The sequence below is a fragment of the Schistocerca americana genome, chromosome 9 (assembly GCF_021461395.2).
Source record: "Schistocerca americana isolate TAMUIC-IGC-003095 chromosome 9, iqSchAmer2.1, whole genome shotgun sequence".
NCBI lineage: Eukaryota > Metazoa > Arthropoda > Insecta > Orthoptera > Acrididae > Schistocerca > Schistocerca americana.
The window spans coordinates 27,752,814-27,779,085 of record NC_060127.1 but is presented as its reverse complement, the minus strand read 5'-3'; the positions used below and the strand labels follow the sequence as shown (position 1 = coordinate 27,779,085).

The 26,272-nt window shown below is 45.6% G+C and overlaps 1 pseudogene; it reads left to right on the top strand.

Annotated features, from left to right (window-relative positions):
* The first annotated feature begins 3,132 nt into the window (after window positions 1-3,132).
* On the top strand, window positions 3,133-3,250 carry LOC124551656 (annotated as a pseudogene).
* Window positions 3,251-26,272: the final 23,022 nt, after the last annotated feature.

Here is a 26,272-nt window from a genome sequence, read left to right as displayed (position 1 = left end):
CGTGTCTCCTGCTGGCGAGGCAGATGTTCTGATCACAAAGCCATCCGCACACGTCCAAGACTCTTCCTTTCGATGTCACCCTTTAGACTCATCCGAAACGCAGTTGTACTTCTTTCCGCCAGTGGTTTACTATTGAGCGATATACATGTGTTTTTTTTCGGCTGTCGTATCTGATACGTATTAAATGTCAAATGCGGCAACGACAGATTTTAGCTGTTAACCTGGAACACACGCTGTATGTAGCGGTAGTATATAGAATTCAAAATGTTTGTCAGATGTGGGGTTCGAACCCAACTCAGCTACCGGTGTTGGACAGGGGCTAGATTTAAAGATGAAGGCTGAAAGGGGAAGGCTGAGAAGAATAGAGGAGGTAATGGACAGAATGTGAGTGTGGATGAGTGGGAGGAAGTAGGTGAGGGGCAGAGAAAGAAGGAACAGGAGGAGGACAAGATGGACAAAGATAAAAGGCGGAGGAGGGAGGGAGAGAGACAGTGGAGGAGGAGATGGACAGAGGTGGGAGGGGAAGGTCGACAGAGATATGGAGAGAGGAGGACAAATGTGTAATATATGTGTCAAACGAGTAAGTGAGTGAAGCCACAGGTAAAAAGACTGGTTTCTTGATTTGTGTACTTTAATACCTCATACATACTACCCACAATAATTCAGCCAGCAGCTGTGGCCGGCGGCTCTAGGCGCTTCAGTCAGGAACCGCGCTGCTGCTACGGTCACAGGTTCAAATCCTGCCTCGGGCATGGATTTGTATGAAGTCCTTAGTTAGGTTTACGTACTTTAGGGGACTGTTGATCTCAGATGTCCCATAGTGCTTAGAGCCATTTGAACCATTTGAACAATAATGCATCAGTCTCCTTAAACAGAGCAGTGTGGAAAAGTTCTGCAGCGATGGTATTGATCTACTCATCAGGAAACACGTTTTCGTGCCTACAGGCATGGACAGGCACATGCGCCTGGGAGCTGAAATATTCGCACGTCTGCCTGCTGTGCGTTGCGCGGGACGTCCCTTCACACAGAGCAGCTGTCGCTGCGGGTTAGCCGCTATTCAGGCGGTGCGCCAACGGTGAGATTTATGTCCAGTCCCAGCCAACTCGGCGCATCGGGGCTCAGCTGTGGGGGCCTCAATCAGCTGCCGTGGCCTCTGCCAGCCGTGGACCCGTGGCGAGCCGCCGTGTCAACAGGATTTCCCGGCTGGCTGTGACGGAGGCACTAGGTGGCGGACAGGATAGTAAATCGAAGCATAGCCGCTTTGTCGTTCCTACAAGTGATACAGTCAAAACTTTCCAAAAAATTGTACAAGCAGTCTATTCATAAGAAAATTATGTTGTTGTTGTCGTGGTCTTCAGTCCAGAGACTGGTATGATGCAGCTCTCCATGCTACACTATCCTGTGCAAGCGCCGGCCGGGATGGCCGAACGGTTCTAGGCGCTACAGTCTGGAACCGCGCGACCGCTACGATCGCAGGTTCGAATCCTGCCTCGGACAGGGATGTATGTGATGTCCTTAGGTTACTTAGGTTTAAGTAGTTCTATGTTCTAGGGGACTGATGACCTCAGAAGTTTAGTCCCCTAGTGCTCAGAGCCATTTGAACCTGTGCAAGCTTCTTCACCTCCCAGTACCTACTGAAACCTACATCCTTCTGAATCTGTTTCGTGTATTCATCTCTTGCTCTCCCTCTACGATTTTTCCCCTCCACGCTGCCCTCCAATACTAAACTGGTGATCCCTTGATGCCTCAGAATATGTCCTACCAACAGATCCTTTCATCTAGTCGAGTTTTGCCACAAATATCTCTTCTCCCCAATTCTGTTCAATACCTCCTCATGTGATCTACTCATCTGATCTTCAGCATTCTTCTGTAGCCCCACATGTCGAAAGCTTCTATTCTCTTCTTGTCTAAACTAATTATCGTCAACGTTTCACTTCCGTACATGGCTATACTCCGTACAAATACTTTCAGAAAAGACTTCCTCACACTTAAATCTATATTCGATGTTGACAAATTTCTCTTTTTCAGAAACGCTTTCCTTGCCATTGCCAGTATACATTTCATATCCTCTCTACTTCGACCATCGTCAGTTACTTTACTTCCCAAATAGCAGAACTCATTTACTACTTTAAGCGTCTCATTTCCTGATCTAATCCCCGGAGCATCACCAGATTTAATTCGACTACATTCCATTATCCTCGTTTTGCTTCTGTTGATGTTCATCTTATATCCTCCTTTCAAGACACTGTCCATTCCGTTCAACTGCTCTTCCAAGTCCTTTGCTGTCTCTGACAGAATTACAATGTCATCGGCGAACCTCAAAGTTTTTATTTCTTCGTCGTGGATTTTAATTCCTACTCCGAATTTTTCTTTGTTTCCTTTACTGCTTGCTCAATATATAGATTGAATAACATCGGGGATAGGCTAGAACCCTGTCTCACTCCCTTCCCAACCACTGCTTCCCTTTCATGCCCCTCAACTCTTATAAATGCCATCTGGTTTCTGTAAAAATTGTAAATAGCCTTTCACTCCCTGTACTTTACCCCTGCCATTTTCAGAATTTGAAACAATATTCCAGTCAACATTGTCAAAAGCTTTCTCTAAGTCTACAATTGCTAGAAACGTAGGTTTGCCTTCCTTAATCTATTTTCTAAGATAAGCTGTATGGTCAGTATTGCCCCACGTATTCCAACATTTCTACGGAATCCAAACTGATATTGCCCGAGGTCGGATTCTACCAGTTTTTCCATTCGTTTGTAAAGAATTTGTGTTAATATTTTGCAGCCGTGGCTTTATAAACTTATAGTTCGTTAATTTTCACATCTTTCAACACCAGCTTTCTTTGGGATTGGATTTATTATATTATTCTTGAAGTCTGGCGGTATTTCGCCTGTCTCATACATCTTGCTCACTAGATGGTAGAGTTTTGTTAGGCCTGTCTCTCCCAAGGCTGTCAGTACTTCTAATGGAATGTTGTCTACTCCCGGAACCTTGTTTCGACTTAGGTCTTTCAGTGATCTGTCAAACTCTTCACGCAGTATCGTATCTCCTATTTCATCTTCATCTACATTCTAGAAAATTATAAATATCACACAAGTTCTTTCTGTTATTTACAGTAGTTAGTCTTTGTTCGCCAACGGCCTTGCCGCAGTGGTAACACCGGTTCCCGTCAGGCAACCGAAGTTAAGCGCTGTTGGGCTGGGTTAGCACTTGGATGGGTGACCATCCGGTCTGCCGAGCGCTGTTGGCAAGCGGGGTGTACTCAGCCCTTGTGAAGCAAACTGAGGTGCTACTTGACTGAGATGTAGCGGCTCCAGTCTCGTAAGTTGACATACGGCCGGGAGAGCGGTGTGCTGACCACATGCCCCTCTACATCCGCATCCAGTGTGTACCCAAAGAAGAACACGTGCATATTGTGGATATCTAGTACCTACAGAAGGAAACTTGGCTACTGTGTATATCTAGCGCCTACAGAAGAATGAATGGATACAGGAAAATGAAGACAATAGGTGATGCCTAGACTGAAATGAGAAACATGTTTGGTTGGAAAGAAGTAAAACATTCAGTTACAAAAGATGGGATTTTCTTATCGACGGAAATGGAAATATGCATATGGCATTGTTGGCGGGGAGTCCCCCGTTCGGAGAAGTTCGGTCGCCAAGTGTAATTCTTACTGCATTCGACGCCACATTGGGCGACTTGCGCGTCGGTGATGAGGATGAAATGATGATGAGGACAACACAGCACCCACATCGGCCGGGAATCGAACCCAGACCGGCTTGCATGGGAGGCAGGAACGATACCACCCAGCTAAGCAGGCGGACATCTACATGATAAACATAACTGACGCAGCTACTGGCTGGAAATATTAACAGTGTTAAGATAAAATGATTGCCAACGACCTTGTCGCAGTAGTAGCGGTTCCCATCAGATCACCGAAGTTAGGCTCTGTCGGGCTGTCGAGCGCTGCTGGCAAGCGGGGTGCACTCAGCCCTTGTGAGGCAAACTGAGGAGCTACTTGATTGAGAAGTAGCGGCTCCGGTCTCGGAAACTGACATACGGCCGGGAGAGCGGTGTGCTGACCACATGCCCCTCTATATCTGCATCCAGTGGCGCCTGTGGGCCGTTGGGTCTTCATGGCCTGCTCGGGCGGAGTTTTAGTTTAGTTTTTAGTCTTAATTTATTTTTACATTAGAAACTTTTTAAAGAGATTGAAAAAATCAGCTAACCAGTTGAGAACCAAATGTTGCTTTAGTCCTTGACCTGGGTTTCGATGTTTACAAAAATATATTCTTCAGAAGAAGTGGCTCTTGTTGCATGACATGCCAACATTAGTTGAATCCGAATGTAATTTACCGCCACTCCTTTCGAAGAAGATATTTTTATAAATATCGAAAGCTTGGTCAAGAGCCAAATAAACCTTCCGTTATGCAACTGGATGGCTGGTTTCTTCAACCTTTTCAAATTTATACAGTGCCGAATGGCAGCCATGTTCAAGATTTAGGAACTTTTTACATTTTAAACCATCTAAAGGTAGTTGTAGAAGACAAACAAAAGTAGCTATCGTACTTCAAATGCAATAGGAAAATTGCGGTCTCGCCAGCTGGGGGCGGGCATTTTCTTGTTCAAATGGAAGCCTGCGATGACTTACCCTGAAGGGCAATGTAACACGGCGTAGAATATCGTCCACGTGCCGCTGTACTGTAAGAGAGCCACGGATAACAACCAAAGTGGTCCCGCTGTGGAATAAAATGACACCTAAGACCATTACTCCGGGTTGTCGGGCCGTACGGCAAGCAACAGTCAAGTTGGTATCCCATCACTGTCTGAGGCGTCTCCAGCCACGTCTTCGCTGGTCAGCGAGGCATAGTTCGAAGTGGGGCTCATGACTGAAGACAACTCTACTCCAATTAGTGAGGTTCCGGGCCGAATGTTTCCGAAATCACTGCAATCGAGCTTGCTGGTGTATAGAGGACAATGGTAGGTGGTGAAAGTGGAGCCGTGAACTCAGCTTCATTTCTATGAGCCTCCTATTAATGGTCAATGAAGCACCAGTTCGACGTCGCATCGATTATAATGATGAATGTTGGGCTGTGACTGCCTCTCTGACGATTGCTAGGTCATTACGTCCTGTCGATCGCTCGGTCGTCTCTCTAGGCTCACCGGTTCCTTGCCGGCCAGAGTGGCCGAGAGGTTTAAGGCGCTACAGTCTGGAACTGCGCGATCGCCACAGTTGCAGTTTCGAATCCTGCCTCGGGCATGGATGTGTGTGATGTCCATAGGTTAGTTAGGTATAAGTAGTTCAAGGTGACTGGTGACCTCAGAAGTTAAGTCCCATAGTGCTCAGAGCTATTTGAACCGCTTCCTTCTCGACGCTTTATTCAGCCGTGGTTCACCCATTCCTGCCAATATCGTTGAATAGTGGCATCGCTCCCATTCAGTTGTCGAGCGATACAATTACTCCAATCAGGTTCTTTGAGCGCAACTGCACGTCCCGTCTCCAGTGCTACATGTGCCTGGTTTGTTCATGCGCCTATCTGTGAGGCACAATTATTCTATTTTTATTAATTTTCAATATTCTTTACTATCATTGCCAGCTGGTCCGTGAAATTATGCTGCAACGCCACGCATTCATCCATCGACCGCTAAAGTTAAAACTTTTGCATTTTTCGTTGATTTCATTTTGTGACCAATTTGCAAACTATCTTTTGTCTTAGAGTGTATTATCCAGTTCCCCGAAGGTCCGCAGCTCGTGGTCTAGTGGCTAGCGTTGCTGCCTCTGGATCACGTGGTCCCGAGTTCGATTCCCGGCCAGGTTGGGGATTTTCTCTCCCAGGAGACTAGGTGTTGTTCTCATCATTTCATCATCATCACCATCATTCGTGACAGTGGCTCGATTGGACTGTGGAAAGAAATTGGACTGTGTAAAAAATTGGGACTTTGTAAGGGCGCTGATGAGCGCGCAGTTGAGCGCCGCACAAACCAAACGTCATCATCAGTTCCCCGATGATAGACGGCCCCCTGTGGCCGAGCCACCAGCCACACACCACTGTATTGCGGGTTGCCGCACTTCCCGTACGCCAGCATAGATCACACCTCTAGCAGCAAACTTACTGCTGAAAAAGAAAAGCTCTCAAACGAAAAAGGTCTAGGCCAAAAGCAGGAAAGCCAGAAAGCTACAACTGTAACCAAATTTCGAGGAGGAAAGAGGAATTTATACAGCTGCAGACATGTCCGTACCATCCAGAATGTACTGGAAAATGACCGACTCTGTGGGCAAGGACAAAATAGTTTTTAAATCAAATGAGAGAGACATTCATCATCATTTAAGACTGATTATGCCTCTCAGCGTTCAGTCTGGAGCATAGAGACATTTAATAGTAATGTGACAGGGAGATTGCCTATTCCTCTGGTTGCTACTGGGCAATGAAATATCAACTGAGGAATATGCATCGTGTTTAACAGTCCTGTTGATATTTATGAAAAAATAATACAATGGTTCTCTTTTTGTGTAACTCTTATTATTGTATTAGTGTCAGTATATGAAGAATAATTGTAAACAGTTCCTACATGTCGTTGGTTTACTTCATAGTATTAAAAATAGAAAATGCCATAAATATCGTAGAAATATCCCCCACAGAAAGATGACAGTTACACATATGTGTATCTTTTCATGTTCTCTATTTCTGAGACCTCAACCTTCTATCTTCGGTGTACATAGTAATATTATAAGTGTATATACTTTGGACGATCTGTATTGTATTTAAGGATTTCAGTCCAATATACACTCCTGGAAATGGAAAAAAGAACACATTGACACCGGTGTGTCAGACCCACCATACTTGCTCCGGACACTGCGAGAGGGCTGTACAAGCAATGATCACATGCACGGCACAGCGGACACACCAGGAACCGCGGTGTTGGCCGTCGAATGGCGCTAGCTGCGCAGCATTTGTGCACCGCCGCCGTCAGTGTCAGCCAGTTTGCCGTGGCATACGGAGCTCCATCGCAGTCTTTAACACTGGTAGCATGCCGCGACAGCGTGGACGTGAACCGTATGTGCAGTTGACGGACTTTGAGCGAGGGCGTATAGTGGGCATGCGGGAGGCCGGGTGGACGTACCGCCGAATTGCTCAACACGTGGGGCGTGAGGTCTCCACAGTACATCGATGTTGTCGCCAGTGGTCGGCGGAAGGTGCACGTGCCCGTCGACCTGGGACTGGACCGCAGCGACGCACGGATGTACGCCAAGACCGTAGGATCCTACGCAGTGCCGTAGGGGACCGCACCGCCACTTCCCAGCAAATTAGGGACACTGTTGCTCCTGGGGTATCGGCGAGGACCATTCGCAACCGTCTCCATGAAGCTGGGCTACGGTCCCGCACACCGTTAGGCCGTCTTCCGCTCACGCCCCAACATCGTGCAGCCCGCCTCCAGTGGTGTCGCGACAGGCGTGAATGGAGGGACGAATGGAGACGTGTCGTCTTCAGCGATGAGAGTCGCTTCTGCCTTGGTGCCAATGATGGTCGTATGCGTGTTTGGCGCCGTGCAGGTGAGCGCCACAATCAGGACTGCATACGACCGAGGCACACAGGGCCAACACCCGGCATCATGGTGTGGGGAGCCATCTCCTACACTGGCCGTACACCACTGGTGATCGTCGAGGGGACACTGAATAGTGCACGGTACATCCAAACCGTCATCGAACCCATCGTTCTACCATTCCTAGACCGGCAAGGGAACTTGCTGTTCCAACAGGACAGTGCACTTCCGCATGTATCCCGTGCCACCCAACGTGCTCTAGAAGGTGTAAGTCAACTACCCTGGCCAGCAAGATCTCCGGATCTGTCCCCCATTGAGCATGTTTGGGACTGGATGAAGCGTCGTCTCACGCGGTCTGCACGTCCGGCACGAACGCTGGTCCAACTGAGGCGCCAGGTGGAAATGGCATGGCAAGCCGTTCCACAGGACTACATCCAGCATCTCTACGGTCGTCTCCATGGAAGAATAGCAGCCTGCATTGCTGCGAAAGGTGGATATACACTGTACTAGTGCCGACATTGTGCATGCTCTGTTGCCTGTGTCTATGTGCCTGTGGTTCTGTCAGTGTGATCATGTGATGTATCTGACCCCAGGAATGTGTCAATAAAGTTTCCCCTTCCTGGGACAATGAATTCACGGTGTTCTTATTTCAATTTCCAGGAGTGTATGATACAGCGCTCTCAGTTTTTCTCTACTCTACGTTCCTAAATTAAAATAATTAAATACGATATCATTTTATAGAGGGCAATACGTACCAGCATATACAATTTCCTCTTACAGATATTCTTTTACTTTCAAAAATGAGGCAAGTTTTGTGATTTTTAATTATATTTAGGTCATCTTACCGCAGTGAATCCTTGATGTGTATAAGCACCTACAGGCGTACGTCACGGGAGAATTACAGGTGGATTACTTTTCACAGTGAATGCAAGTGACCTAGACGGTAGCGTCGTAGTATAGTGTAGTCCACTGACGAAAGATGTGGCCTATGAGACCCTAGTTGAATCAGTAGTATACACTGAAACAGCGCAGCACTGTTCATAGAAAGTATTATGTACCCTAGAACGCGATAGAGTGGGAAGCGCCCTCAGATCTACCCAATGCGACTGCCTTACGCCTCCTTGCTGAGAAGGCCTGTAAGCCCGCATGGTACCACTTTAATGGTCGACATCGAAGCAAAGGTCTTGCTGCATCAGTAACCTCCCCATCATACACGTACTGCTTCGTGCGAAGTACGTCCTTTATTGGACCACACAGATGGAAGGTGCGAAATCCGGACTGTGGACTGGATTTGTTAAGTCCTCTCTGGTGCGTAGACTTGTGTTAGGCCTTGCGTGGTCGAGAAGGACAAGCCGTCTCTTCAATTACCTGAGGGTAACATAAAACACTTCAGAGTTGGTCGTTGCACTAAGAGTGAGGACGTCAAACAGAAGAATCTCTTCAGAGTCCCAGAAGGACGTCGCCATGACTTAACAGGCTGACGTTGTGGCTTTGAACATGACGAGAGACACCAATCCATGCACTGCCGTTTCATTTTCGGTTCGAAATTATGGATCCATGTTTTCATCGCCGGTTACGATGTTCGACAAAAAATTGTCACAATCAGCCTTGTAACGCGCAAGCAGATGGCCCTTCACTCCTCTTTACGCTCTTGTGTTAGGCGACAAGGAACCCAACGGACACACATCTTTTAGACCGCCAATTGGTGGACGAGTGCGTCAACGCTACAAACAGAGACGTCCAGTTGTGCACTGAGATGTTTGTTTGTGATCCGTCGATCACCTCGAAAGAGAGTGTCCGCACGTGCGAGCACTGTACAGCGGTGTGCAGCCGGCTGGCATGCGGGAGATCGGACAGATTCGAGCGACCTTGTTGCGATGAGGACAGACGCCTCGCTCAACGACTTATCGTGATTTTGTTCATTGCGACGTCTCCGCAGACGTCTTCGAGGCTCTGGGTTTCCACCAAAAAAAATTTTATGACGGCTCCCTGCTTGGAACTCCGACGCCACTTTGTAGGCTAGGAACAGTGCTGCCATCTGTTGGAACTTCATGAAATTATCTGGGCGTAAGCGGGGACGATCTACGATGATTATTATCTTATCCATCCTCAGAGACTGTAGTTGTGTATATCGAAATACTCAATAACCAGTTTCATAAAAGAAATTTAATTTCTTAACCGGTTTCGGGCACTTAGTGCCCTCTTCAGAAGGTTAGACCGATCGCATTATTTGCGAGTGTCAACAATAAGGTGCATAGAGCAAAATGCTGTGGTCATGTGGTATCTCACAATAAATTCCGCATTTTTTCAACTGAAACTAACCGAGATAAAAATGTGTTACAGTACTTATTGAACGCCCTTCGTACATTACCCAGTTCAGGTAGAGATTGTACGAAATATTTTGTTTTCCAATTTCACTTTGACTGCCCTGTACTTATCTTATGGTCGTTAGTCTGCACACGGTAATATGCCCCTGACTTCACATAATGTTTCAGCACCATTTAAACGGTTTAAAAAGCTTTCCGTGTTGCTTCTTTGTTACTATTAAGAGCAAAAGAGTAACATATTGCTACATTTCAACATGGTGCCTTCTTTGTTGCCACAGTACTGTTTAACAGAATCGAATCGTCAGAGGCCGTCCGCTGTGGCCGAGCGGTTGTAGGCACTTCAGTCCGGAACAGCGCTGCTGCTACGGTCGCAGGCTCGAATCCTGCCTCGGGCATGTATGTGTTTTGATGTCCTTACGTTAGTTATGTTTAATTCGTTCTAAGTCTAGGAGACTCATGACCTCCAATGTTAAGTCCCATAGTGCTTAGAGCCATTTGAAGCATTTGAATCATCAGAATCACTCTGTCGGTGACTGACGTAACTAATGGAGCACTCTCCAGAACTGTTCAGAACTGCCCGTGTTCAGCTGAGGCGAATTTTGTTGTTATGGTGGCCTCTGACGTGATACTTATGGTACCAAGGTTCTTTTTATTTATCAGTCTTCTTCCTAAATTCATACGGTGTGACCCAGCACCCTCTCTCGCGCTAACCTCATAATATCAGAGTAACACTTGCAACCTATGTCCTCAGTTATATGTGGGATGTATTCCAATCTCTGTCGTCCTCTACGGTTTTTACCCTTCACAGCTCCCTCTAGTACCATGGAAGTTATTCCCTGACGTCATAACAGATGTTCTATCACCCAGCCCCTTCTTCTTGTGAATGTCCTCCATATATTCTGCGAAGGACCTCCTGATTCATTACCTTATCAATCCACCTAATTTCCAACACTTGTCTTTAGCGCCACATCTCAAATTTTTCGATTCTCTTCTATTCCGTTTTTCCCACAGTCCATGTTTCGCTACCATACAATTCTGTGCTCCAAACGTACATTCTCAGAAATTTCTTCCTCAAATTAAGTCCGATGTTTGATACTAGCAGACTTTTCGTTAGGGAACGCCCTCTTTTCTTCTACTGTTCTGATTTTCATGTCCTCCTTGATTCGTCCGTCATGTGTAATAATGCTTCCAAGATACCAAAATTCTTTAACTTCGCCTACTTCGTGATCTCCAATTTCGATGTTAAGTTTCTCGCCAATCTCATTTCTGCTACATCTCATTACGCTTGTCTTCCACCGATTTACTCTCGATTCATATTATTTGCTCGTAATAATGGTCATTCCATCCAGCGGATCCTGTAATTCTTGTTCACTGAGAATAGCAATCTCATCAGCAAATCTTATCATTGATATCCTTTCATCCTGAATTTTGAGCCGGCCGGAGTGGCCGAGCGGTTCTAGGCGCTACAGTCTGGTGTCCTTAGGTTAGTTAGGTTTAAATAGTTCTAAGTTCTAGGGGACTGATGACCTCAGCGGTTAAGTCCTGTAGTGCTCAGAGCCATTTTGAACCTGAATTTTGATCCCACTGGCGAACCTTTCTTTTACTTCCCTCGTTGCTTCTTCAACATATAGATTATTAATATGAGCACTTCGTTCTTTGTTTTCCACTCCTATTATTCCCTCTTGGTTCATGTATATATTGCATACCTCCCGTCTTTCCCCATAGCTTACTCGTATTTTTCTCAGAATTTCAAACACCTTGCAGCATTTTAAAGTCTCGAACGGCTTTTTTAGGTCTACAAATTTTATGAATGTGTCTTCATTGCTCTTCAATCTTGCTGTCAAGTTGATTGTACGATAGTTTTCGTTCTTACCTACCCTTACTGTCTTCGTAAGTATGTGGATGATATTTTTTCTGAAATTCTGATGGTATATCGCCAGTCTCACAGATTGTGCACACCAGTTTGAGTAGTCTGGTTGCCATTTCCCACAATGGTTTTAAAAATTCTAATGGAGTGTTATCTGCCTTCTTTCATGTCACGTCTTCCAAAGCTGTTTTAAATTTCAACACTAATACTGGATACCCCACGTCCTCACTAACGATTCCAATTTCTTTTTCTAACACGTCATCAAGCAAGTCTTATCCTTCCCTGCGTCAGAACTGTAAAATGTCTTATAACATGTCTACAATATCGAATGACGCCGAACCCCATTTTCCAATATTTGTCTGAGATAGCGATAATACACTCCTGGAAATTGAAATAAGAACACCGTGAATTCATTGTCCCAGGAAGGGGAAACTTTATTGACACATTCCTGGGGTCAGATACATCACATGATCACACTGACAGAACCACAGGCACATAGACACAGGCAACAGAGCATGCACAATGTCGGCACTAGTACAGTGTATATCCACCTTTCGCAGCAATGCAGGCTGCTATTCTCCCATGGAGACGATCGTAGAGATGCTGGATGTAGTCCTGTGGAACGGCTTGCCATGCCATTTCCACCTGGCGCCTCAGTTGGATCAGCGTTCGTGCTGGACGTGCAGACCGCGTGAGACGACGCTTCATCCAGTCCCAAACATGCTCAATGGGGGACAGATCCGGAGATCTTGCTGGCCAGGGTAGTTGACTTACACCTTCTAGAGCACGTTGGGTGGCACGGGATACATGCGGACGTGCATTGTCCTGTTGGAACAGCAAGTTCCCTTGCCGGTCTAGGAATGGTAGAACGATGGGTTCGATGACGGTTTGGATGTACCGTGCACTATTCCGTGTCCCCTCGACGATCACCAGTGGTGTACGGCCAGTGTAGATCGCTCCCCACACCATGATGCCGGGTGTTGGCCCTGTGTGCCTCGGTCGTATGCAGTCCTGATTGTGGCGCTCACCTGCACGGCGCCAAACACGCATACGACCATCATTGGCACCAAGGCAGAAGCGACTCTCATCGCTGAAGACGACACGTCTCCATTCGTCCCTCCATTCACGCCTGTCGCGACACCACTGGAGACGGGCTGCACGATGTTGGGGCGTGAGCGGAAGACGGCCTAACGGTGTGCGGGACCGTAGCCCAGCTTCATGGAGACGGTTGCGAATGGTCCTCGCCGATACCCCAGGAGCAACAGTGTCCCTAATTTGCTGGGAAGTGGCGGTGCGGTACCCTACGGCACTGCGTAGGATCCTACGGTCTTGGCGTGCATCCGTGCGTCGCTGCGGTCCGGTCCCAGGTCGACGGGCACGTGCACCTTCCGCCGACCACTGGCGACAACATCGATGTACTGTGGAGACCTCACGCCCCACGTGTTGAGCAATTCGGCGGTACGTCCACCCGGCCTCCCGCATGCCCACTATACGCCCTCGCTCAAAGTCCGTCAACTGCACATACGGTTCACGTCCACGCTGTCGCGGCATGCTACCAGTGTTAAAGACTGCGATGGAGCTCCGTATGCCACGGCAAACTGGCTGACACTGACGGCGGCGGTGCACAAATGCTGCGCAGCTAGCGCCATTCGACGGCCAACACCGCGGTTCCTGGTGTGTCCGCTGTGCCGTGCGCGTGATCATTGCTTGTACAGCCCTCTCGCAGTGTCCGGAGCAAGTATGGTGGGTCTGACACACCGGTGTCAATGTGTTCTTTTTTCCATTTCCAGGAGTGTATTTTGGGACTGTAAGACATTGCCGGTTCTGTCTGCATGCAGATCAAGTTTATAATACAGTAAGACCGCACTAATCTGGCATACGATAAGGCGTCACGCTTCACAAATTTGTCCAGATTTTTAAATCTCGGCCTTTGTCGATGTAGTAGAAGCCTTCCAGAAACTTCGGAGCCGTTCGCCGCGTCGCTTCGTCTGCGATAATATTCTGCCTCGCTGATCGATTATATACTTGCCAAGATACGCCAGTTTCATTGCTATGCAAGGAGAAAAGTATTCCCTAACTGGTCGAACAAGCTGACAAAGAAATCGAAGGAAATGATGAGTCCACATACGATCGCTCTGAAATTGTACGAGTGATAAATTCTGCGTCCACTGATGAACAGAGTGCGTTTTCGCCAGGAGAAGTTGACGAATGGATCGAAATTAAAAATGCTCGGCTATCGAAGAAGGGCTGACTGATCATGTGATATTACAAAATTATTTCAACCCACCGGAGACAACACAAACTGAGAGTATGGAAGGGGGAACTCCTACAGCTTACATGTCTTACGCTGAGACCTCAGAAGCCTTAAAGACTTATGTGAAATTCGGTGATAGTATCCAGCAATAGAACGTTTCTGTAGTTAAGACTCTGGACATCAGACTAAATAATTTTAGGTGCATCCATTCTTGTTGAAAAATGGCTCTAAGCACTATGGGACTTAACATCTGAGATCATCAGCTCCCTAGAACTACTTAAATCTAACTAACCTAAGGATATCACACACATCCATGCCCGAGGCAGGATGCGAACCTGCGACCGTAGCAGCCGCCTGGTTCCGGACTGAAGCGCCTAGAACCGCTCGGCCACAGCGGCCGGCGATCGTTCTTCTTATGTTGGACGGCGAGGTAGCTGCGATACGTTAGTAATAAATATCAAAAAAGGCCGTCAGCTGTAAGTTCATCAACAATTTATTTTATAGGCTACCGGTTTCGGGGATATAATGATAATGGCGTATTACATCACCCAAACCGATGGTCTATAAAGTAAACTGATAAGGGACTTACAGCTGAGGGCTTTTTTGATATTTATTTATTACCTAAATAATTTTTGACAGAAAAGAGCTCAATCCATGAAACAAGTTCAAATTTTTGTACTTTTCTAGAGGGCTCAGAAAAAAATGTCAGACGAACCAATCTGTGGTAGATAGAAGTCCGACATATTTCACGGCCTCTGCTACCCCTAAAAATACTGATTCCAATAAGACTGCATCAAATTCTTGGTATGATAACAGTATTTATTAATTAGCTTGTTCTTGATCTTTTCAGATCAGTAGCGCTTTTTTTATTTCGTAACAGGAGTGCAAAAATTATTTGTGTTTAATGAACTTTTCTAAAACTTTGAGCCTTAAAGTGATTTAACAGGGTAGTACGCTATCCGACTTTTAATTAAATTTTGCTTTATCATAAAAGTAATACGAGCTTTTGATTTCTTATATTGGTATATCTCCTGTTGCGTTCAATATGTTACTTGTTTTTATACGTTGAAACTATAGGTTTTATTTCTCTCGCTGGTTTGGTAGGTAAGCAGGGTACGGACTGCTGGAATAGAATAACTGGACCCAAGTCAGTGTTACACGAAAAATTTATTACTTTTATTATTTGCCGAAACACTTCGAACAGTATACACGGGTACACTGCGTACAACAATGAAGCGAAATATGGTTTCGCAGACAAGGTCAGCAATTTGAATCGTAAAACTGAGACACGGAACAAATGTTCAGATAGACTTAAATTAAAACAAAATTTCACTTGATTTCAAATCTAAAACTGCTAAAAAAATTCTCAGTGTAATAGAACAGATACTTGAAAACATACGTGCACGGAAGAACCGTAAATTTGCTTAGGCTTCAACAACACACGGTAGTGTGCGGCACCCTTACAATACCAATCTTACACGACTCAACATGCCACAAGACAAAATTTAGATGTCCGCCAATTATTTGCTAGATGATTAGACGGATATAAATGTTCTTACGATGTTTAGATCAATGCATGACACGTCAATCACACGTCGGTTCTCTTAAATGGCCTAGGTACCGAGCTGCGCGTGGATTATCTTCAGCAATATTACACAAACAAGCTGAGTTGATCTATACACGCTAAATTTTAATTAATACACCATATTCTTACTTCTGATAATCAGCAAGCTAGTGTGAACAAAGTGATCAATCTATGCTTAATCTTAACACAACCACTAGTAAGAGCACGAAAGACAACGTGAAAGTTCAGTTTAAACCAAGGATTACAAAACGAGGCACCTCAACTGAGCCATCTTTAAAGGGTACAATAAAACCTTTTCAAAACTCTAATCATATATTCATACAATGTGAAAATTACTCTACATTTCGTCTAAAGGGAGGCTTAAAATAGAGACAAATTTATCCTGAGCCACTCTTAAAGATGAATTAAAAAAATAATAATAATACTTTTTAAAAGCTGAATCAGACATTCCCAACGGTAAAGTTACACTTTCAAGAGGGAATTAATCCTTTCAAACTTTAAACAAATGTTCACAATTTGAAAGTAGTAAGTTGCACTGGCCCGCCTAAGGACATCACACACAACCTTTAAAACTTTAAACAAGGTTCACTTTAGTACGGTTGCAATGAGACAGCCTCAAACGATGAACACAGAATGTTCCAGAGTACCCTCAGTTCATGGCTAGAAGGTCCAGAATTACAATTATCAGGCTGTTACCTAGCAACCAAGAAGGTCCACAGAAGGCGAATAAGAACCCGGGCAAACTAAGACAACTGAGATAACAAAAACTCCGAAGCGGTGTGGAAAAATACAGTATTCTGCAGGCAGGGGCCCCTATAACAGTGACCGCTAAAGGTGAGGACAGAAGAAAATCTCCCAAAGCAGTGTGCCTAAAGTTCAAATTAAGCGGCTCACCAATAAGAGTAGTGGCGAGCACAGTGCGTCACACTGACTCAGTACTGCCAACAAATCCGTGAAACGGCAGACGTTACTGCTGCTACAATGGCAGGTTATCAAGATTTGAGTGAATCTGAACGTGGTATAGCAGTCGGCGCACGAGCGGAGGCACACAGCACTCCAGATATCGATGAAGTGAAGATTTTCCAGTACGACCATATCACCAGTGTACCGTGAATATCAGGAATCCGATAAAACATCAAATCTCCGACAGCGCTACGGCCAGAAAAAAGTGACACGTACATAAGCATCCTGTCTGATCACCTGCATCCATTCATGTCCATTGTGTATTCCGACGTATTTCGGCAATTCCAGCAGGACAATGCGACCATCCTTACGTCCAGAATTGCTACAGAGTAGGTCCAGCAACACTCTTCTGAGTTTAGACACTTCCACTGGTCATCAAACTCCCCGAGACATGAACATTATTGAGCATATCTGGAATGCCTTGCAAGGTGCTGTTCAGAAGAGATCTCCAGCGCCTCGTACTCTTACGGATTTATGGGCAGCCCTGTAGTATTCGTGGTGTCAGTTCCCTCCATCGCTACTTCAAACATTATTCGAGTCCATGCTACGTCATGTTGCGGCACTTCTTCGCGCTCGCGGACATATGGGGTGTTGCATTGTTCTGCTGGAATTGGTCAAGTCCGTCCGAACGCACAATAGACATGAATGGATGCAGGTGATCAAACAGAATTCTTACTTACGTGTCACCTGTCAGAGTCGTATCTAGAGGTATCAGGGGTCCCATATTACTCAAACTGCACGCGCCCCACACCATTACAGAGCCTCCAGCCGCTTGAACAGTGCCCTGTTGACATGCAGAGCGCATGGATTCAGGAGGTTGTCTCCATGTCCGTACACGTCCATCTGCTCGATACAATTTGAAGCGATACTCGTCCTACAAGGCAAGATGTTTCCAGTTATCAACAGTCCAGTGTCGATATTGACAGGCCCAGGCGAGGTGGCGAGGCGTAAAGGTTTGTTTTGTGCAGTCATCAAGGGTACACGAGTGAGCCTTCGGTCCGGAAGCCCGTTGGATGAAGTTTCGTTGAATGGTTCGCACGCTGACACTTGTTGATGGCCCAGCATTGAAATATGCAGCAATTTGCGGAAGCGCTGCACTTCTGGCACGTTGAACGATTCTCTTCAGTCGTCGTTGCTCCCGCTCTTGCAGGACCTGTTTCCGGTCGCAGCCTTGTCAGAGACTTGACGTTTTGCCGGATTCCTGATAGTCACGGTACACTCGTAAAATGGTCGAACGGGAAACCCCACTTCACCGCTACCTCGGAGATGCTGTGCCCCATCGCTCGTGCGCCGACTGTAACACCACGTCGAAACTCAATTAAATCTTGATAACCTGCCATTGTAGCAGCAGTAAGCGATCTAAGAACTGCGCCACATACTTGTCTTAAAGGCCGGGTAGCCGCGCGGTGTAAGTCGCCTTACCATGGCCCTCGCGGTTCCCCCCGTCGGAGGTTCGAGTCCTCCCTCGGGGATGGGTGTGTGCGTTGTCCTTAGAGTAATTTAGTTTAAGTTAGATTAAGTAGTGTGTAAGTCTAGGGACCGATGACCTCAGCAGTTTGGTCCCACAGGAGCTTACCACCACTGTTATATAAGTTAGATTAAGTAGTGTGTAAGTCTAGGGACCGATGACCTCAGCAGTTTGGTCCCATAGGAGCTTACCACCACTGTTATATAGCTAGGGAAGGCCGAAATGCACGCTATAAGCTCACGCAGGATGGCGTGAGGTATCGTTCTTGATGAGACATGCTTCATACGATAACTATCAATTGCTATGGCGCCTTGCTAGGTCGTAGCCATTGACTTAGCTGAAGGCTATTCTAACTATCTTCTCTGCAAATAAGCGAGACTTCGTCAGTGAACCATCGCTAGCAAAGTCGTCCGTACAACTGGGCGAGTGCTAGTAAGTCTCTCGAGACCTGCCGTGTGGTGGCGCTCGGTCTGCGATCACTGACAGTGGCGACACGCGGGTCCGACATGTACTAATGGACCGCGGCCGATTTAAAGCTACCACCTAGCAAGTGTGGTGTCTGGCGGTGACAGCACATTCCTCCCCAGCAAATCGGCGAACGGTCGTGTTATAAGGCTTCCGCCCGCCGTGGGAAGGACCCCATGTTGGCGTATGCGATGAGGTGGGGAGCCTAACAACAGGCGAGGCTGCGCCACCCGCACCCGGCCATTCGGTCCGAGGGGAGCTAGGAAACGCCTGAAAACCTAGTCCAGGGTGCACGCCAACATGCGGTGTATGCGCCCGTAAAGAGACAGGAGGGGCCGAAGGGTCGACCTCCATCGCGTCGGGGTACCCGACGCGCGAAGACGCCATGTGGTCCGGAGCGGGCAAGAGTTCCATGGCGGAGGACAGCTGCTCACGGGAAGCGATCGGCGGCGCGTGACCCAGGGAGGCGCTTGGCGGCTGCAGCGACGCGTCCACTGCGGGCGGCGTCGGCGGGAGAACAGGCGGCGGCGGCGGCGGCGGCGGCGGCGGTGGCGCGTCGCCATGGGACAAAATGGAAGGCAGCGTCGGTAACACCTGGGGATGAGGCGAGCCAGTAGATGGGTCCCCAGGGCGCTGACCGTGTATCGTCTCAGTTGTGCAACAGGATTCGTGATTTCCTGTCAGGAAGGTCGCAGTTCGTAGTAATAGACGGCAAATCATCGAGTAAAACTGAAGTGATATCAGGTGTTCCCCAGGGAAGCGTCCTGGGACCTCTGTTGTTCCTGATCTATATAAATGACCTGGGTGACAATCTGAGCAATTCTCTTAGGTTGTTCGCAGATGATGCTGTAATTTACCGTCTAGTAAGGTCATCCGAAGACCAGTATCAGTTGCAAAGCGATTTAGAAAAGATTACTGTATGGTGTGGCAGGTGGCAGTTGACCAAGTGATCCACACGAGTTCCAAAAGAAATCCGTTGGAATTCGATTACTCGATAAATAGTACAGTTCTCAAGGCTGTCAATTCAACTAAGTACCTGGGTATTAAAATCACGAACAACTTCAGCTGGAAAGACCACATAGATAATATTGTGGGGAAGGCGAGCGAAAGGTTGCGTTTCATTGGCAGGACACTTAGAAGATGCAACAGGTCCACTAAAGAGACAGCTTACACTACACTCGTTCGTCCTCTGTTAGAATATTGCTCCGCGGTGTGGGATCCTTACCAGGTGGGATTGACGGAGGACTTCGAATGGGTGCCAAAAACGGCAGCTCGTTTCGTATTATCACGTAATAGGGGTGAGAGTGTGGCAGATAGGCAGATACGATACGCGAGTTGGGATGGAAGTCATTAAAGCAAAGACGTTTCTCGTCGCGGCGAGATCTATTTACGAAATTTCAGTCACCAACTTTCTGTTCCGAATGCGAAAATATTTTGTTGAGCCCAACCTATATAGGTATGAATGATCATCAAAATAAAATAAGAGAAATCAGAGCTCGAACAGAAAGGTTTAGGTGTTCGTTTTTCCCGCGCGCTGTTCGGGAGTGGAATGCTAGAGAGATAGTATGATTGTGGTTCGATGAACCCTCTGCCAAGCACTTAAATGTGAATTGCAGAGTAGTCATGTAGATGCAGCGGTCGCGCGGCTCCAGACTGTAGCGCCTAGACCCGCTCGGCCACTCCGGCCGGCCCAGAACATCCTCACTACATTTTTGACGAAGCTCTCATTTCTGATAAAAGGGTTCCATGTCGGTGGCAGGAAGACGTCCGCCAGCCCGCGAGGTTGCTGGCACAATATTTGCTCTCTTCTGCCGATTCTTTCTCTCTTATGCAATCCGCCGACCCCGATCCATCTCCGCGATTCGGATTTGCGGGGATCAGGGAGGCTCACCGCCCTCTCGTGAGCTCGTTATTCCAAACCCTCTGCAAGCTGGGACGTTCGCGTGCTGATCCCGGGAGGAAAGATATTCCGCAAACAGAATGGCGCTGAGCAAATCTTATGAAATAAAACCGCGGCCTCTGATCGCGACGTAAGCGGGGGAAGCGAACGCTGCAGTAGAGCAAGCCTGGAGACAAAGTATCTGCTAGGACAGGCTGTTCGTGTTGGAGAGGCTTTGTGGGAGATTATTCTGGATTTACTTAAAAACCCCTGAAAATGTGCAGAATACACATTCGAGTGGCAACCATATATCCATGTAATAAGGTAAATTCTCCCGTTTGTTTCACTAAGTGATTATCTCTGACACTCTGTTCATTTCTAATAACGTAATAATCATTTTATCTAAAAAGAAAAAAAAAACTCCGTCCGAACAGTCCATGAAGGCCCAACGGTACCAACCGGCCGCCGTGTCATCCTCAGCCCACAGCCGTCACTGGATGCGCAAATGGAGAGGCATGTAGTCAACACACCGCCCTCATTGACATATGTCAGTTTACGAGACAGGAGCCGCTACTTCTCAATCAAGTAGCTCCTCAGTTTGGCTCACAAGGGCTGAGTGCACCCCGCTTGCCAACAGCGCTCGACAGAGCCTAAACTTCGGTGATGTGATGGGAACGGGTACCACTGTGGCAAGGCCGTTGGCAATCATTTTATGTTAACACTGTTAATATTTGCAGCCAGTTGCTGCGTCAGTTGTGTTTGTCATGCAGATTTCCGCCTGCTTGGCTGGGTGGTAACGTGCTCGCCTCCCATGCAAGCGGGGCCCGGGTTCGATTCCCGGCCGGGTTGGCGATTTTCTCCGCTCCAGGACTGGGTGTTGTGCTGCCCTCATCATCATTTCATCCTCATCACCGGCGCGCAAGTCGCCCAATGTGGCGTCGAATGTAATAAGACTTGCGCTTGGCGGCCGAACTTCCGCGAATAGGGGCCTCCCAGCCAACGATGCCATACGCTCATTTCCATTTCCATCATGCAGATAAGAAAATTCCATCTTTTGTAGCTGAATGTTCTATTTCTTTCTAACCAAACATGTTTCTTCTATTCAGACTAGGCATCATCTATTGTTTTCATTTTCCTGTATCCATACATTCTTCTGTCCAAAAATTGTTCAAATGGCTCTAAGCGCTATGGGACAACATCTGAGGTCATCAGTCCCCTAGACTTAGAACTACTTAAACCTAACTAACCTAAGGACATCACATACAACCATGACCGAGGCAGGATTCGAAACTGCGACCGTAGCAGCAGCGCGGTTCCGGACTGAAGGGCCTAGAGCCGCTCGGCGACAGTTCTTCTGTAGGTACTAGATATAAACAATATCCACGTGTTCTTCTTTGGGTACTATACATGCACAACATAAATGTTTTCTTCTGTACCTACCAGATGTACACAGCTGTTCTGGTGTAAAATATTCACAGTATCCATGTGCTCTGCTGTAACTACTTGATGTACACTGTATACACGTGTTCTTCTGTAGGTACCAAGTATGCACAGTATCCCACAGCATCCAGTCCCTGAGTGGAGAAAATCTCCGACCCAGCCGGGAATCGAACCCGGGCCGTTAGGTATGATATTCCGTTTCGCTGACCACCCAGCTGCCAGGGGCGGACATTGGAGGCGGTGAGATGTTGTTAGTCAACAATGCCTTTAAAGCGATGAAACACCCTAACTTTGAACGAGGTTATGTAAGGGCTGCGAGAAGCTGAATGTTCCTTCCGCAATCCTGCAGAAAGACTTCCCTGTGCATAGACGAACCCGCTACAGTCTCCATTTCTTCCTGAACTGTCTCAGCAGCATTACGCCTTGTGCTCGGTCGGCCACTACGGGGTCTATCGTCTAAACAACCCGTGGCTTCGAACTTCGAAATCATTCTCGCCACAGCTGCATTTGTCAACGGACCATTACCCATTCGAATTCCCTTCCTATGGCGATAGGATTGTAACGCTGAACTAGCACATTCCCCATTCTAATAATACAGCTTCACTAAAGGCGGCTTTTCAGGTAACGTCAACATGCTGCGGCTGCTGGCGCATCTGATTCTCTCTCTCATTACACCTCCTTTCATACACGATTGTCATGCGCAGTCACTGACGTCTTGCTGTCCAGCGCCATCTGTCGGACATGTTGTGAACTTTTTTTGTTCTAATAAAACCCCATGTCATTCCAAGCATCTGTGTCAATTTTTACCTATCTATCTACATTATTCCGTGATTTATTACGTTTTCAAATTTATACTGACTTTTTGATCACCCGGTAAAAAGGCACAGTTTGAATTGTTTTTTGTGTAAATAATGAAAAAATTTTCTTAACTATTGCAAAGTGTTATAGTAAAAGTTTGCTTACATGAAATTCAGTCAGTGTGTAGCCAAGTTACTAGAATCTGTTAAATGACTATACAGAGCTAGCTTTTCGAAATTAAATTCCAGTAACAAAGAAGTTTTCTTGAAGTGAAATGTTCAGTATTAAAAGTGTTTGCTTTAGTATAGTATTTAAGTATTTTGGTTATGGAAAGTGCTTTTCCAAAGTTCCCCCTGGGCTAAAAAATTTTTGAAATTATCTACTGGGCTTTTTCCCTCTCAAAAACGTAATGTGTAAGGGTGCAGTCCAACATTGTTGATGTGGAGTAATATTTATTTGAAGAACCAAACTAAACAGCAGCAAGAAATAGGAAAAATTCATACTTCTACTTTTCCAATACTTTACTGTTTCATTGCCTGGATAGACGGCCGACCATTAGTACAAATTTTAAACCACTAAATGAATTTGGAACTGAGTTGTCCTAGCTTTAGTACAATTTTATCCATACTGCGTTTCTATCGAACTGCTGGGTAAGACCTTAGGGAAAAAAGTCAATAGTCTGATTTACTTATCCATGAGACACAACACAAGGTCAAATCCTGTCAAAAAGGGTAATTTTGTTGATTACCTTTTCCTATTAACAGGATAATCCTTCCAGAGTTTACTTGGAAAATAAACTAAATTTAGTTAGAGTGTTATACGTGGCAATATAGAGACTGGGTTTTCTGTTATTTGTGTAAAAGCATATAAATTACAGTAGTAGTGGTAGGGCTATAGTATGGTTTGCACAGATTTTTTCGTTTTTACTTAATCGAATTTTTATGTTCTTTCTAAATTGCAAATTTTTTTAAAATTGTCACGCTAATTAAGACCATAGAAACGTTATTTTTTCTGAATGCTAACCAAAATATGATTCAGGTAGCAGGAGTCGGAGGTTCTTGTTAATTCCTGCTTGTGAGTATTTGTGGTGACATTTCCACAGAAACTTTCAATCTCTAACACGTATTTCTTTAGAAGTCAAATATCAGTCTTCAGCGATATACATTTAAAAATATTTGAATGTAACGGAAAAACTCATAAAACTTTTCATCCTCTGTTTCACTCCCTTAGAAGCTGAATTTCCAAAAACAACAAAACACATAATTTTTTTTTATTTTTAACCGAGAATTCAGATACCAGTTTTCATATATGTAGCTTTAAAAATGCTTTAGTACTTCATTAATATGATTTACTTTGAAAAATGTTTCACCCACTATTTCACCCCCATAGGAGCTAAATTTTCAAAATGTTGAAACACGTATTTCTTTATTTCTGGACATAGAAAGGAAACACCAATTTTCTTAGTTAAAAAGTGCCTTAACAGCGATATATTTTCAAAAAGCATTTCAAAAAGCATTACGAACGTAGAAGTAAACATCCTCGCGGTAGTGAAGCTTCTTAAATCGCATAATAAACGCAAGTCTTCTGGTCCAGACTGTATACCGATTAGTTTCCTTTCAACGTATGCTGATGTAATAGCTCCATACTTAACAATAATATACAACGGTTCGCTCGACGAAAGATCCGTATCCAAGCAATGGAAAGTTGCACAGGTTACACAAATATTCAAGAAAGGTAATAGGAGTAATCCACTAAATTACAGGCCATATCATTAACGTCGATATGGAGGAGGATTTTGGGACGTATATTGTGTTCGAACATTACGAACTACCTCGAAAAAATAGTCGATTGACACACAGTCAACATGGATTTAGAAAACATCGTTCTTGTGAAACGCAACTAGCTCTTTACTCGCACGAAGTGTTGAGTGCTATCGACAAGGGATTTATTTCTGTGTTTCCGGAAGACTTTTGACTGTACAACACAAGCGGCTTGTAGTGAAACTGAGTGCTTACAGAATACAGTCTCAATTATGTGACTAGATTCAGAGAGGTCACATTTCGCAGTAATTGACGGAAAGTCATCGGGTAAAACAGAAGGGATTTCTGGTCTTCCCAAGGTAGTGTTCCTTGTCTACAGGGTGATTATAATTAAACTTTCAAACTCCTGTAGAAATAGCACCGCTGGTCAGAATGACGTCAAATTGCAACGGAATATTATTGGAGAAGGGGGAAAACGTATCGTAGGAGAAAAATAAAGAGTTACAAAATGTAGCAATAGATGGCGCTGTAAGCATCATAATTTAGTGGTGGTCGACTACAAATGACAAATGAATCATACAACATTGCCTCGTAAGTAGGCTGTTTAGGTTTTTATGTTGGTAACGCCATGTAGCGCCCTGTATGAAAATCACTGGATGTGCTGTGTGCAGTCTGTGGCTGGTTGGCATTGTTGCAATATTCGCTATTGCAGTGTTAGGCAGTTGTCTGTTAACAGCGCGTAGCGTTGCGCAGTTGGTGAGCCGCCAGCAGTGGTGGATGTGGGGAGAGAAATGGCGGAGTTTTGAGAGCGGACGATCTGGACGTGTGTCCATCAGAGACAGTAAATTTGTAAGACTGGATGCCATGAACTGATATATACAGGGTGATTCAAAAAGAATACCACAACTTTAGGAATTTAAAACTCTGCAACGACAAAAGGCAGAGCTAAGCACTATCTGTCGGCGAATTAAGGGAGCTATAAAGTTTCATTTAGTTGCACATTTGTTCGCCATTTCAGCCAATAAAGTTTTTGGTCCCTTTTTCTTCGAAGGTGCTACTGTAACTGGACTACAGTATCTGGAGATGTTAGAGAATTGGCTGTTCCCTCAGCTCGAACAAGAAGCACAACAATTCATATTTCAGCAGGATGGAGCGCCACCACATTGGCACTTATCTGTCCGTAACTACCTGAACGTCAACTACCCGAGGCGATGGATCGGCCGCCAGGCAGCCCGTGACAGAGCACTTCATCACTGGCCTCCAAGAAGCCCTGATCTTACCCCCTGCGATTTTTTCTTATGGGGGTATGTTAAGGATATGGTGTTTTGACCACCTCTCCCAGCCACCATTGATGATTTGAAACGAGAAATAACAGCAGCTATCCAAACTGTTACGCCTGATATGCTACAGAGAGTGTGGAACGAGTTGGAGTATCGGGTTGACATTGCTCGTGTGTCTGGAGGGGGCCATATTGAACATCTCTGAACTTGTTTTTGAGTGAAAAAAAAACCTTTTTAAATACTCTTTGTAATTATGTATAACAAAAGGTTATATTATGTTTCTTTCATTAAATACACATTTTTAAAGTTGTGGTATTCTTTTTGAATCACCCTGTATATTATGACTTTTGAACACTATTAAGGTAAATACATTGTTTGTTCTCTATCAAAATCTTTCATTTGCTAACTATGCCTATCAGTAGTTAGTGCCTTCAGTAGTTAGAATCTTTTATTTAGCTGGCAGTAGTGGCGCTCGCTGTATTGCAGTAGTTCGAGTAATGAAGATTTTTGTGAGGTAAATGATTGATGAAAGGTATAGGTTATTGTTAGGCAGGGCCATTCTTTTGTAGGGATTTTTGAAAGTCAGATTGCGTTGCGTAAAAAATATTGTGTGTCAGTTTAGTGTTGATCAGAACAGGCAAAGA